The sequence below is a fragment of the Malurus melanocephalus genome, unplaced genomic scaffold, assembly GCF_030028575.1.
Source record: "Malurus melanocephalus ecotype Western Australia unplaced genomic scaffold, MMel_1.1 scaffold_303, whole genome shotgun sequence".
Lineage (NCBI taxonomy): Eukaryota > Metazoa > Chordata > Aves > Passeriformes > Maluridae > Malurus > Malurus melanocephalus.
In genome coordinates this window covers 359,485-372,038 of record NW_026623535.1, presented here as the reverse complement: position 1 = coordinate 372,038, position 12,554 = coordinate 359,485, and the positions used below count along the sequence as shown (strand labels likewise).

At 49.9% G+C, this 12,554-nt stretch overlaps 1 protein-coding gene and 1 long non-coding RNA gene across 5 annotated transcripts in view; both read left to right on the top strand.

Moving 5' to 3' along the window:
- The first annotated feature begins 3,559 nt into the window (after positions 1-3,559).
- Positions 3,560-7,915, top strand: LOC130579949 (uncharacterized). The gene is made up of 3 exons (XR_008966066.1): positions 3,560-4,450; positions 4,871-4,962; positions 6,155-7,915. It is a non-coding gene; the product is annotated as an uncharacterized LOC130579949 (long non-coding RNA).
- A 3,772-nt stretch (positions 7,916-11,687) lies between these two features.
- Positions 11,688-12,554, top strand: part of CHD7 (chromodomain helicase DNA binding protein 7) — a 132,460-nt gene continuing 131,593 nt past the window's right edge. For 3 of the 4 annotated variants that reach the window (XM_057377157.1, XM_057377156.1, XM_057377154.1), the window contains exon 1: positions 11,971-12,417. The gene's annotated coding sequence lies outside the window, so the exon portion shown is untranslated. Of the gene's footprint in view, positions 11,750-11,970; positions 12,418-12,554 lie in introns of those variants that run through there. The other variant, XM_057377155.1, reaches the window with a different exon arrangement.

The following is a 12,554-nucleotide window of genomic DNA, read 5'->3' as shown; positions in this document are numbered from 1 at the left end:
CGGCGGGCGGGCGCCGCCGGGGCAGGAAAGCCCGTCCGGGCTGACGTCGGTGCGCGGGGGCGGCAGCGCTGTCGCCGCGGGAGGGGCCGGGACGGGGTTCCCCGCGGGAGGACCGCGCCGTGCCCGTGGCTCCCTCGCAGCCCCGTCCCGGGGGACGCTGCTGGTCCGTCGCCACGGCAACCCCGGGCCGCGGGGGGAGGGGCGCAGGTAGCGGGCGGCGGTGGCGGGGTCGGTCCCGCCATCCCTGCGGGGCTCCCCCGCCGCCCCGGGAGGCGCCCGGCTCCAGCTGCTCGCTCTTCCTGGCGGCCCCGCGAGGGGGGCGAGCCCCGGACCCCTCCCCATCCCGGCCGGGATCCCGAGGCGCTGTCCCGGGGCTCCCGGCGAGTCCCTGGGAACAGGGAAAGGCGGCGGGAGGGGCGGGCTGCGAGGGTGTGCGAGCGGAGCTCCTCGGGAGGCGTGGGAGGACACGGTGCTCCTGCCCGGCTGTGGCCCGGGGGTCAGAGCCGCCAAGCAGCGGGACCTTTCCAAGGAGCGATGTCCTCCCGGAGCGGGAGCGCGCACGGGCGCGGAGAGCGCGCCCCGCCCCGCGGCCAGGGACGCGGGATGCGCGGGGTCCCGTTCTCGGGAAGAACAATGGCCGTGCGGAAGCCAGGCCTCTTCTCCAGCCCAGCCTGGGCTTCCCTCCGGAATGCGTTTGCCTGCTCGACCTCCGCCCTTGCAGGCGGCCGCATCCTCCCCTCGCCGCCCGCGTGTGGAGCCGCACCATTGTGGGACTGCACGGAGGCGTGGGASGGTGACTGCATCGCGAAAATCATTCTCTGCGACCAGGGAATGGGTTTTTGTGGTCACTCCAAGGGCATCCCGGCCTGTCGCCCCTCCCTGACACTGCAGAATCTGCTGGAGCCCGTCCCCGAGTTCCTCCTGTGACCCAGCTCCAGCTGGAGCGGTGCTGACCCGCGTGTTGTGGTACCGAGCCGGCTCTGAGACTGGCTAATTACTGTAAACACAGCRCATAGCTGTTCTGCTTAGAAAAAAAAAATAGCAAAACTGATGGGTTTAACTTCTTTCACTCCATGTTATTTTTTATAGTGCTGTCTCCAAAATAATTTCAACTTTTATGTTAAGKTACTACAGTGGAGGAATAACTACTTCTTTCACTTTACTTTTGTACTTAGCAAAATGAAGGTAAGGAAAGAAGCAATGAAAGTAAATATTTTTWTCTTTAAGTGGGTAGACAATAGAACTTTTATATCTGTAAATTATTTTCAAAACATGAGCAACAAATCAGTGTTTTTACTGTCACCCGTTTTACTTGCAAATGAAGCACATATCTCTCTGGATTGTGTGCCCCTGTGCATTCTTCTGTACTGACACTGGCTTTAATTTTAACATAAGTTAGACTGGCTTCATGTAGAGAAAATGGAAATTCCTTATAAAGTCAACTCTTCCTTAACTGAAGTCTTCTGTGTATGATTCAGTACTAAACGTGATGCTTAGACAGCAAAGTTTCATCTTGCAGAGGCAAAACAATGGGTTTTTTCCCCTCTAAATCCTACACTCAAAAAACACTTAGAATTTGACAGTGGGCACAGGTGGTATTTACCTGATCAAATGCYTCAATTTTAATTTGCTTTTTGGACAGGTAGAGTACACCCCAAGGATGCCTGGACATTGGGCTCTTCTGAGCAGTTTGTCACTGAGGAGGCAGATAACTAAACTGTAAATGCCCAGAAAACCATTTCAGTGCTCACAGATGAACTCCTCTTGTTTTTTGACCTCCAGACATCCCTAGTTTAGGTGGATCTAAATTAATGGAGAAACATATTGTATGCAATGYGTGCTTTTAGGGATGTACTAATAGGAAGTATATGCTGAAATACTATTTAATAGAAGGACAAGCAGCATCTGAAAAGCACAAAAGCCTAATTGATTCCAGACACAACTGGCCTGGATTTTGTTTCCTCTTATTCCAACTTTCTGACCTTGTAAAAATTATCTTGATTGTGTTATAGTAAAACAAGGCCATGATCTTGCAAAAACTACCATGTGTGCTGGTGCTGAGAAGTGCCCGGCAGAGCTCTGCGTACGGAACAAACGCTGACAGCGTCAGGCCCCAGCACTGCCTTGTTTGTTTTCCCTTGCTTATATCTAATCATGGTGAAGCAATAGGCTCGCTTCTGCTGAAAGCTGGAGCTGGGTTTTCATTTTTAAAGGAGSTGAAAAATGTGCAGTAAAACTTATGATTTGTGGTGAATGATAGGTTTTAAATTCTTAGTGGGGTTTAAGCTACTGGGATTTTACAGTATTTGGACWAGGGGAAAGAACAGGGAGGGTTTAAAAACATGTATCGCCTGTATTTTTTTTCAGTTGTGTGTGCGTGTGTGGTGGTATCTCTGTTTTTCAGGAGATTGTTTCTGGGGATTGGTGGGAGGGTTGAAGGACTTACTGGCTTTGATGATAACCCGCACAATTCTGTTTTGCCTTTGTATAAACATGCACGAAAGACCTAGGACAGCACGGTGTTCAATGTGCCGCCGTCTGTGGCACTGGAGAACTTCTAATAATATTTTCTGCTTGAAAAAATCCAAGGCCTGGGTGCACTGATCCTTTTATTACAATAACTGCTGTTGCTCCTTCTAYTTGGGAATCTGTGTCTTGCTAGCCTTAAATCTCTGTGGAGAGTGGTGACAAAAACAGGTCTTTCCAGCATATTGAACTGATGATTCCTCTCCTTATTCCTCTGAAGGCTCTCCTTTTGGCTTTTTTCAGGATCAAGAATAAACTGTGTATTTGGGCCTTTGTCAGCAAGGTTCCCATGGGGCAATCCTTGTAAGCACTGGGATTGCCTGTTTAGTAGCAGGGAGACTTATGAAAAGCAACTCCAGGTGGAAGTGGGCCTTTTCCTGCTCCTCCCTTCATCCTGCTGCAATTCCCTTTCATCCAGGCCCTGAGAACTGCCTGCTGTCCAGACTAAGGTATAAAACTAAGGGAGTTGTGCTCCCTTGACTGAGATATCAGAATATCTGCCTTTACTTATGTTGATTTATTAATGTTCTGGGGAGTTTTGTTGTATATTTTGTACTACGTCAACTTTCTACCTCTGAAGAAAGTGAGCATCTTTTATTCATCATGAAACTTGGTTTCCAAGAAGTTGGCATCAATATGACTGCCACATTTGGGCTTTTTTAACCACCATGTCCATGTTTCTTATTTCCCAACAGATTGCAAGGTGGACATGGTGTGTGGTATGTTACTTATTAAATAAAAAAGCCTGAGAGCATGTGCAGTGTTCTGACTCAAAAATCGTGTTGGTAACCTGCTACACAAAAGATGAATGTTAGTGCCAGCACCGTATCTGTTATCTTCATCTTTTAGCAACTACTTTGCAGCTTTTCTGTGAAGTTATAGACAAGCTCCAGGTAAAAACCTGCTGCCTTGGAAGCCGTGATACAATCTGTGTGCTGGGTGCGAAAAATTTGGCATGTTCTGGCTTGTGTTTTTTGAGAGAAAACAATTGGTCTGTTGCTGCTGAGCTGTGCTGTTCCATGCAGCGCTGCCGAAGTGGGCAGCAGCCCTGGAGTGTGACCTGTGGCATTACAGAGGTGCCTCATGTCCCCTCCCTTCTCGGCCACCAGGATGAAGGCACAAGGTCTGTCTGCCTTAACTGAAACAAGCGCGTTCTGTTCATCTGCCCGGAATACACAAGCAAGTGTAATGGTTGTGTAAGTTGCTGGTAATACCCAAAGCATAAACAAACGTGCACAGGAGAGGTGAGTTTCTGGCRAGTTTTCAGGGGAGTTCCCTCGGTCCAGGTGTTCCTCTTTAAGGAAAAGACAAAGATATTTATGCAAGAAAGAAACAGAGAATGTGCAGAAGGGCAGGGTACAAATTGAGGTGTTGTCTGATGGTGATGATGCTTTTAACACTGACCTGTGGCTCCAGATTTATTTCTTCATGTTTGGCACATCAGAAAACACCTCTGCTTTCAAATCATGCCAGGATGAGTGACGAGTATGCAGCACCTCGTGGAATCAGATCTTACATGAAGTGAGTTATTCCTTTATCTGTGAGTCAGTATTGCCAGGGTACATTCTGTTTTAAGGTTCAATTAATGGTGTATTCTATGAAATAATTAGAKGATGAGAAGTTTTCTTTACASTGAAGGTGGTGAAGTGCTGGAMCAGGCTGCCCAGAGAGGTGGCYGATGCCTCATCCCTGGAAACATTCAGGGTCAGGTTGGATGGAGCTCTGAGCAATCTGATYRAGTKGGAGATGACATTGCAGGGTGGGTGGATTAGATGGCTCATAAAGGTCCCATCCAACCCAAATTATTCTTCRGTTCTGTGATCAAACTCCACCTAGYCAGTCAGTTGTTTCTTTTCTTGCAGTGAAGTGCTCCACAAAGGACACGTGTTTGGCTGGACTGTGAAGAGCTGTGAAGATTGTACAAGTAAGTCCTGACACAATTGCTGAACATATCTCACACGTTTTAAATATCCCAGTACCCACAATAATTAATAATTAATGAGTGTGAGTGCATTCCCCTTCTCCTCCAAACTGTGTTGTTTCCATAACAGAGGATTGATTCATATTTAGATTTTCAGCCCTGAAAATGTTTTATGTTAGTGAATTGAAGACCACAGCTGGCACCTTCACTACTCTTTTGCAGAAAAACTTTTCCATAAGCTTTAAACTTAACTGTGTTATGAGACTGTTTTCTCAACCATATATGAGACTTCACAGAGCTGGGACTGAAATAGTGGAAGGAAAAGTTTATTATACTTTCTTCTCTATGTAAATGCACAGTAATCTTATTTTTGTCCCCATTTCCTTCTGAACCTAAATTTTCCATGCATGCCCTTCTGGAAAGAGAAAGGACAAGACAGAGGAGGARAGAGACAGAAGAGATGTTACAAATYACTCTGCTGAAAGGCACCGGGATAGTACCGTGATAAATCCAGGGTAAGAAAACACAAAGGATAATCTGGACTCATGTAAAACAGAGCACATTTATGAAATGTCTCAATTGCACCAAGCTGGGACRACAGTGACCACTGTAGATGACCAGTACAGAAATCAAAATGAACTTCATATATGCAAAAGAAAAATAAATCATCAGTTTCATGGAGAGGTCAGGGTAGGTGGTTATAGGGAGTTCATAAAGCATCACTAACAAAATAGCAGTGGACAATGCAGTGCTCCTGTGAAATGCTCTCTTAGGATTTATCAATAGGTGGCATATGTAAGTCACCAAGAACCTTTGTAAAGATGACTCCACTGAGTTCCAGTAAAGCCTCGACTGCTGTGTTGCCCTTGGCTTCGTGGTGTGTGCTGAAAAATAAAGTACAGGACAGGGTGAGAAAACAAATAAGAGATGTAGAATATAAAAKGAAATGGTGAAGGCAGGCAGGCAGGATATTGAGTTTTTAAAATAATTTTTAGAGGGAATCAGATAAACTTTCCAATGTGTAAAAGGTTAGAAGAGGTTTGATCAATTGTTTTTGAATGCTGGTGAAATACCAGAACAAGCTACTTAGGAAGTTCGGGTCTCTGCTTGGCAGAGGGTTTCTAAGAMCAGGTTAGACAAACATCTGTTGGGGATTGTCTGGGGCTACTTTATCCCATCTTTGTGTGGCCAGGGGGGACCAGATGGTCTCTTCAGATCCCTCTCAGCCCCCTTCCTACAAGTTTACCAAGTGGGGAGGGGAGTGGACCTGAGTTTAATGAGAAAACGGTATCATCCTATTAGTTGATCCTCTTTCAGAATAGAAGAAGAATCAGAGAGAAACCACATTTAACCTAACTATGTAAGTAAATGGATTTTTAAAATTGTTTTAGACTTGCAGTTTTATGAAGCACTTGGAAAAACAAATACATGATTATAGAAAAAAGAAGTTACAAAAAGCTGTAAMACTGAACAATTTTAAATGCCTCTTTTTCTCAATGAACATAAGTAGAAAAATAGTTTCTAAGTATTTTTCAMGGGTATTATAAATGTGTGTTTGGCCATGGGTTTTACATTGCTTCCCATTTCACAACAAGCAGTGATAACATCYGTAGTTATATCGGACTGTATTTGAGAATGCCACACCTATATGCTCCTTGCATGTGGAAACCCAGGAAATAATTATGAGAAACCRCTCTTGCTCCCCAGTCCACAGAAGGAACAAGTTATTCAGTACCTGCTCTGAAAAACTTGCCTGGAAGGACGGCCGAATGGAAATGTGGAAGTCAGTGCCTTGCCTTCTCGGCAGGTGAACTCTGTGACTGCGGCGGCGTTTCCTCCCTCCCTCCCTCCCTTCCTCCCTGCCTGTGCGTTGGGAAGTTCCAGTGAAATGTAGCTGCTGTGGAAAGTCCTGTTCACAGCGAGGAGACGTGACCTCTCAGCGAGTCAGATGCAATTTTACAGGCGGCTCTGAGTCAGGGTGGAGCCGGCGCCCTGAACTTTGTATTGAAGAAGGAAGTGATGTTGGTGGCAGCCCGTGTTGCTAAGCAGAGGAGTTGCCGTATTTTGATGTCAGCTGATACTTTCGGCGGGGGTGTGACTTCATTCTTAGATATGATGYCTTCCATTTATTAAGGACAAAGGTCAGAAATCGCCAGCGCTGCGAGAGCTCTGTCTCTCCATATATGAAGAGGCACGTTCTGCTGAGCCGTCAAAGATGGAAATGGGAGTCCTTAATGCTGCTCCTGCACGGTGAAAACAAAACCGACCGTGAAGCTGTCACTTCATGTCACGGTCCAAGAGCAAACGTCCTCACAATTAGGGATGATGTGGAGTAGGTCAGTTCTGCGGCRTTGCTCCATTTTTATAAGAACTCACTACTGTTCCTGATTATAGAGGTGGCCTGGTCTTGTCTCCAGTAGTAGTGGGAACCGGGGGCCTGAGGGGAGCAGTTGGACACTGACCTGTTAAATCAGAATTTAGATGGAAAGCCAAGTGATCCTGTCTCATACCCAGCAAACTGAGTGGTGAGTCTGTCTGGGAGGGACAGCGAGCTGTTTGTCACCTCTGTGCCGCGGGCACCTGGGTGGGTGCTGCCTTCCAGCTGTCCAGATTGTCACAGGGAAGTGGAGACAGAGAGGGACAGTGCAGGCAGGCTGGGATCAGCTGCCCACAGCTGTGTGTGCACCCACCCCACCCACAGTGACGAGTCACAGGAGGCTGTTCCACACGGCATTTTCACCTTTTCCCCCTAAAAGTCTGTGGTTACATCCTTAAGTTAGCCTTGAGAGAGCTATGATGATTGCCATGTCAGAACACTTACACATAAAATAATGAGTTTGGGGAGCAGTATTTTGTTCTTGTTGGATCCCCGAGGATGAGGCACTGGGGAACGCTGCTGTCCCTCAGAGCTTTGTCCCTGTGAGGCCTGGCAGGTGAGTGGCATGYAGACAAGAGCTGCTGGAGCTCGCTGCCCCTCTGCTTTTCTGGTTCAGTTCCTCAGTTAAGGAGTTCCCGGCCACAGAAGTGGCTGTTTGGGCCAGTTCCAGCTTTTGTCACTCTGGCTGACTTGAGTTTAAAAAAAAAAACCCAGCCAACCCACACAAGTGTGTACCCTGGCTTGCCCTCTGTTCCCTTAGCCTGCTGGTGCCACAGGGTGGCTCCTTGTAGCACTTATATTTCCAGCACTTTTAGCTCTTCAGCTGAAGTCATTAAAGTTGTTCTTTCTGATACGAGTCTGCTGCTTCCTGGTACTTACTAAAATCCACGTGCTCTTGGTATTTCAGCATGCTGTGGGTTGMTGAATGATTTCTTCTGAAAAAAGAATATTGTTTTCCTTCAGCTTGTTAGCATCTGTATTGAATATTGTTATCATCTGTACCCTGCTAGCCACTACACACTCTGAGTCTCATGTGCTTCCATTGCTGTGTAAATTTTGAGAAGCTTTGAGTAAAACTTTCACTTGAGAAAGAAAAACCATTTGACTTTTTCACTTCATCCCTCAACAGTRTTCAGAGATTAATAAAAATGTGAGTGTGTGTCAGGGGTCACAGGTGATTTTGGAGCCAATTTCCAGCAACCATGGGATAAAACATGATGCCTTTGCTGGTCTGAGGCTCTGAAATGGCATCCTGAATGCTGAGCCCGCAGTGCTCAGAAGGCAGCTACTGTAAGCACAAGCTTGGGCTCACTGTACGGTTTCACATCTCTCCTCGCATGCATAAAAGTAAAAGCAAGGCTCTGAGAGGAGAAGTTGTTGAGTTTTGGGTACATCTGTACAGAATTTCCTCAGGAGCTGCAACTTCCTTCACCAAAGCAAAAAAAAAGCCTTTCAGAAGAAGCCACCTGGAGGGCATGGCACCAGCACAAGTACTCTCTGCCGGAACTGATGCAGGGTTTGGAGCGTCGCAGCGCTGAGCAGGTGAGGAACCAGATGTGCTTAACAGCGCTGCTCTCCAGCGGGGTGGCTGCTCTGAGCTCTCTGTGTGCAGCCCTCAGCAGCTCTCAGACCAGCTCAGTACCTGGACTGGGTTGTCAGGAATGAGGCACAGACTGCTTGGCCCTTGTAGCCTGAAGGCCTCCCTGTGCACAGCTTGTTTGGGGACTCACGACTTGTGAGGTGTCATTGCCGCCTTTGGAAGTGACAATGTCTAGATCTTAAGATCGCATTTCGCTGTACCTAGCTGTTAAAACAAATGTCAGTTCTTGAAAGTCTACTGAATAAGTAACCTGCCTTTGTATTTTCATGTGATGTAAAATCATTTGCATTTTGTAATTCTGATACTTTGAAACAGGTTGAAATGCCGCCCAGTAATCTCAGTGCTATGCTTCTTACCGAGTGCGTTATCTTACCTCTGCACAACTATGYCTGTCCTACACAGCCGCTTGCTCAGCTTGGTACAAACTATCCCCACCTTGAGAGTTTACTGGTTAGGTAAAGTGTAGCAATTCGTTGGGGTTTTGTTGGTACACATACCCTTGCTCTGCAACTGCTGTTGAAATTCACAGCCATTAATGCAAATTCTTTCTAATCTGTGAGCCAAATGGCTGCCTACATCAGATGGATTACTTCTTCCCAACAGCACACAAAGGGTTGGGTGGCTGGCTACAAGTGAATTTTCATCCCTGTCATCTCTTGGGTATTTTAATAAGCTGTTACCAATACGGTCAATCATTAAGATGCCATGTTGCTGTTTCCTCACTCTCCTGTGAAGCTGCCTCGTTGGTAACTTGTGGAGTTACAGCTTTCTCTTTGTGGGCTGGCTGAAGCACAAGTTAAGGTTTCAATGGTTTTCCTCTGTAGCAGCTGTGCWATGATGTATTTTGTCCATGCCTGGTACTACCATCGAGTGTGCCCGTGTGTGACCTTGTGCCACACCTTGCCAGTGTCACACCTTGGAGCGCTTTTCCTTACTCTCCATTTCCTGTTGTTGAGGAGTTAGAGAGTGGCTGCAATTCYCCCCCTTCTGTGAAAGTTCTGTTTGCAGATCTGTTTCTTCTAATGTTGGAGAGTGTTGAGAGACTCCCTGCACATTTTTATGACCCCGCTGATTCCGTAGGCCACGGCCTGAGGATGACTTTTGGGACCCGAGGAGCTGTTTCTGTGCCTTCTGTAAGACACATGCAGTAAAGACTGGAGCATTTTTTCCCCATGGAACAAACATTTAGCTAAGTACCTATCCATGTCCCCCTCACTGCTTCTGCCATGCTAATATACCCCTTTTTTAAAGAAGTGCAACATTTCTTTGGTTGTCTCAGCCTGTCACTGCGATGTGCTTTGAGCACTTTTCATACTCGGCAGCTTTGCGATCTGATTTCTGCTCAACAAGAAACTGAAACAAGTTCTAGAGGGAGCACTGAGGCTGCTGGCAGTTGGTCTCAGAATGAGTTTCTCACGCCCCTAAATCTTGGAGAACTTAAATCTTTGAAAGCAAGGGGAGTTCCAGGCAGGCTTACGCTACACCAGGGTGCTTGGCTGTCAGATTAGGGGCACACTTAAATGATACATGCAGAAAAACAGATTTGGGGTAAGAGTTTCTAGGTTGTTATCTCTCTGGTCTGTCAACACACTGCAAGGGAAAACTGAAACTGATCATATTTAGTAACTTGGGAGAATACCTCCGTGTAAGTTTGTTGTTTTGTTGTTGTATTTTTTTTCTCCAAAGTAAAGAAATGCAAATTAAAAATAGAATGATGGTAAATTGGGCAAATTTAGTGAAGGTATACTTGGGGCATGTGCTGCTTCAAAGTGTTTTTTTTCTTTTTTTTTTTAAATACTATTTCCACTTGCTATTTTTAACTTCATAAAAGACCTTGGCAAAGAACAGGGAGTGTATTCTACTGCACCATCACGTGCTATCATCTTTTCACCGTGTTTTTCAGCTGAAAGCTTGGGGCAGCAGCACCTCCCCGGGAATTGGCCCCTTTCTCAGAGATTGCACGGGCCCAACCGCATGGAGGTGGTGATGCCTCTCCAACCGCAAACCGTCCCKTCTCCCAAAAGGTGCTTTCCCCCTAAGCCCAAGAGAAACTGAGTAGGCCACTCATGAATGATACAATGTGGAAGAGGTGCACTTCCTCTGGAGGAGCCTGAAATATTTTTGCAGCTGTAGTGACCCTCGTGGCTGCGGAATCAACATGGACATCTGGACTGAGGGAACCAACGACCCAAGGAGCGAGAGATGCTTTTGATATTCACGTGTTCTGGATCCAGCTCCCAGYTTACTAACTGCGTGTTCAAAGAGCGTAGAGGAAAAGCTGTGTGAGATTCTATGAGGACAGGACGCCTTCTCTCTTTCCCACGGAAGAGATACGAGTGTGGGTGCAGCAAACAGCCCCCTAAAAGGAGCGGCAGRAGCTGGAGGGGGAGGGTGTCCCTGCTCAGGACCACATGACTTTGTTTTTCCTTCTCCAACCTGCCACAAACAATGATGGTAAAAAGTTATCTCGTCAAATGACTCGCTGAAAATTCCTGTAATGCCGAGTATCTTTACACTGGGTTTACGCTTTAATCTCTTTATACTTTTAAGACGCTTATTTAGTTTCCAGAGCAGTGCGGGGAGGACCGCTAAGCGCGCTACTGGTAATCACTTTTGGGTGGGATTTGTCTAATTTACTTACGGAATGAGTTTGTTTCGGTTTGTATCACGAATTCGGATGCATCCCTTACAAGCAGGGCAGCGGCAGAGCCGGAGCGGTGCCCGGGGGAGCGCGGCCCCGCCGGGACGGGGGCGCTGCCGCGGGCGGGCGGGCAACGCTTAATGGCCGCTTCCCTTTGAAAGCCCGACCCGCTCGGGACAAAGTCCACCCTAAACCGCGATCTCGGGCGATCCTACCGCCGCCCCGCCCCACCCCGCCGCGGTGGCCGGGATGAGAGAGGCGGGCGGGGGCGCGGTGCCCGCTGCCCGTCCGGGGGCAGGGGCAGGGGCCGGGGCGGGCGGCGGGGGGCCGGGCAGCCTCCCGGGACGTCTCTGGGTTTCGTTTCGCCGCCGCGCTTGGGAAGTTGGAAGCGCGGCAGTGACACAGTGACACCTCACACACCACACACCCCCTGGGCTTCACCGGGAGTTTCCCGGGACGGGACGCGCTAGGGCGGGCGGGCGCGGCGCTGACCCCGCGGTGCGGAGCGGTGCGGAGCAGCCCCCGTTCGGCCCGGTCAGCGCCGGGCGGGGCGGAGCGGAGCGGAGCGGAGCGGCGGGGGAGCGCACGGAAGACGCCGTGCCCCGCCGTGCCCCGCGGCAGCGCTCCCTTGGCCGGCGGGCGGTGGGAGCCCCGGCGGGGCGCTGGCGGGCCGCGCACAGGCAGGTTAGTGACCCCCGCCCGGGGCGGGGGGGGGTTTCCTATTTTTTTTTTCTCCTCTTTTTTTTTTTTTTTCCCTTTCCCCCCCTTCTCTCCTCGTTGCATAAATTATGCCGGGCGGGGCGGTGACGTCGCGGGGGCGGGGCGCGCGCGGCGCTCGCCCCCGGGGAGGGGGCGGTGTCGGGGGCGCGCCTTGTGGCGGCGGAGGGAGGGAGGAAGGAGGGAGCAGGGGGCGGCAGCCGCCTGGCTGGCTGGTGTCGCGCTCGGCTCGGCTCCGGCGGGCGCGCTCGCTCGCTCGGGAACTATCGGATTAAACTTGAATCGAGTGAAATTACACAAAGGAGCGAAGCGGAGCCGGCGGAGACCCCGAAACTACCCGAGACCCGCGCTGACCCTTCCTTTCCCTCCCCTCCCTTCCACCCCTCCTTCGCCTGCCCGCCCCGGTCAGGGATCCCCCTCCTCCCCTCTTAGCCCAGCCCCGGTGCGAGCGAGCAACTCCGTGCGTGTGTGTTGTGTGCGTGTGTGTTGTGTGCGAGACCCGCACCCCGCCTCGCCCCCCCCGGCCGGCGGCACCAACTCCGGAGCGTGTCCCCTCCTCCTCCCCGGCCCCTCGGCGGAGGGCAGCGAGGGAGCGAGCGGGGGACACCGGTCCCCGACGGCCACGCACCGGCCCGGTGAGTGACCCCGCACCTCGCTGGGCGCGGAGGGAGGAAGGGCGGGCGGGCGCCGGCCATGGAGCAGGGGACCCGCGGCAGGTCTCTGTCCCCGGCGGAGCGGAGCGGCGCGGAGCGGGGGTGTTCGCTGCCGGCGG